At 39.6% G+C, this 2049-nt stretch overlaps 1 pseudogene; it reads left to right on the top strand.

The window, feature by feature from the left end:
- The first annotated feature begins 1424 nt into the window (after positions 1 to 1424).
- On the top strand, positions 1425 to 1527 carry LOC122803049 (annotated as a pseudogene).
- Positions 1528 to 2049: the final 522 nt, after the last annotated feature.

Below are 2049 nucleotides of genomic sequence, written 5' to 3'. Positions count from 1 at the left end.
AAAATCATGCATTCCCATAGTTTTGCAGACTCAGAGTCGGTATATCATGTTGAGGTGATGTAGGGGTAAAGCCACATATTATACAGAATGGATCTGTTTATAAAACAAACATTTCATTAGTTTATATATGGCTTTGTGGATTTTAACATATTTGTTCAAGGGGGTAGCCAAACACACACTCACACACATGCACCCGCACATATGACATGATACTGAATAGGGGGGGCTCACAAAAATTATAAGGAAAGATACAGTAAACAAATAACTAAGCAGATCCATTTCCAACTGATTTCAACAATTTTTCATAGTGACAATCATTAAATAAAGGTTTGTAACATTCCTTAATGAAATCTGTGTAATATTTTATTCAAGAAAAAAGAAATGCAATTTCCTGTTTTCATTTGATCCTTATGTCCTTCTTACTCAGTAATGATTATTATGAGACATCTTTTTTATACAATAGAGAAACACAAAATTTGTTAGAATTGTCATTTTTACTTAAAATGAAGTTTGGACACGACAGATTTGTTCAAGGACACCTTGAGGAAAAGGGTTTGTTAAGTTGAGTAATGGTGTGCATTTTGGGGGGGGGGTGAGGAGGAAGAAGTGGTTTAGGTTTGAATCTGTAGTAGAAAGGAATTACAATATGTCAGGGAATTAAGGGTTAATCTGGGAACAGGCTGAGAGGAAGTAAGATCATTAAGGGAGGGGCTGAGCAGTCAAAAAGTTATTGTATAAGGTTAGAGCAACATTTTGGTGTGGGAATTTAGTTATTGGAGTATCTCCTCACACACAAATGACCAACACTGTGGTAAGCCAGGTACCACATTTAGAGGAAGGTAAGAATTGAGAAGGGGCACGAAGGGTAAGATCAAATAAGTTGATATGTGTGTATCTGTGTGTGTGTGTGTGTGTGTGTGTGTGTGTGTGTGTGTGTGTGTGTGTGTGTGTGTGTGCGCGTGTGTGTGTGTGTGTGTGTGTGTGTGTGTGTGTGTGTGTGTGTGTGTGTGTGTGTGTGTGTGTGTGTGTGTGTGTGTGTGTGTGTGTGTGTGTGTGTGTGTGTGTGTGTGTGTGTGTGTGTGTGTGTGTGTGTGTGTGTGTGTGTGTGTGTGTGTGTGTGTGTGTGTGTGTTTGCACATATACATATTTAGGACAGCTGTGGTATGGTCTCATTAGTAAGGATGGGTTTTGGAGGGGGAGAGAAGTATATTAAACAGTTATGGCAGCATGTTAAACACTAGATGACCCTCATAGGTGGCAGATTTTGGAAATGTAGAAATGGTTAGTCTGCCTTTATTTATTTAGTATCACCACCTATAAACCTTGTGGGTGGCTGAGACTGGGGTGGTTGGTCATACAAAAGTCTGTGCATTTCACCGAGTTAGCTTGGAAAGTCCATCGCTATTGCACACTTTAAGTGTGCTGTGTTTTATGAAAGGAGAGAAGGTAGCACTAACCCGGCCTGTTGCAACACACATATGGGAGAGGCATAGTAACTTGCCTCAAGTCATCTAACCACCTTTATACTAAAGGGCTGCTTGTTGATGCTGATTAAGAGAGCCTGAACCAATTGTCTCCATTCCTGCAAAGCTAGATATTAGCTCTTAAAATAGAGCTGAGTAACAGCTGTTGTTCATATTAGCCAGGAGAGGTTTGGCTGGGAGATGCTGTTTAAGGATTGTGTAGTGGTCATCGAGAGGTAACATAGAAGCATGCATGTGAGAGCATGGCAGCTAAGGAACTACCCAGATTTATAAAAAAAATGGTGAAAATATAATGGTACTTGCTACTACATGGGAAAAGCACTACTACAGATTTAAAGTACCTAGACTGAAGTTTGAAGTCATGATTTTTCTAAAATAAAGCAGAGTATATACACTGGTACTAGGAACAAGTCAATATTATTTCATTTACAGGAGGATTCAGTTCAAGTATTGTAGAACAGTTGGCCATACGGTGCAGCCATTGGCTCTTCCACGTATGATCTAGGTGATAACCCTTCAGGACACTGGTTAGTACTCCCCAGGAAATTTATGATCACTATTTGGT

The sequence above is a fragment of the Protopterus annectens genome, chromosome 5.part0 (assembly GCF_019279795.1).
Source record: "Protopterus annectens isolate FY-2018-M chromosome 5.part0, PAN1.0, whole genome shotgun sequence".
NCBI classification, from domain to species: domain Eukaryota; kingdom Metazoa; phylum Chordata; order Ceratodontiformes; family Protopteridae; genus Protopterus; species Protopterus annectens.
This window is presented reverse-complemented; position numbering and strand designations above follow the sequence as displayed.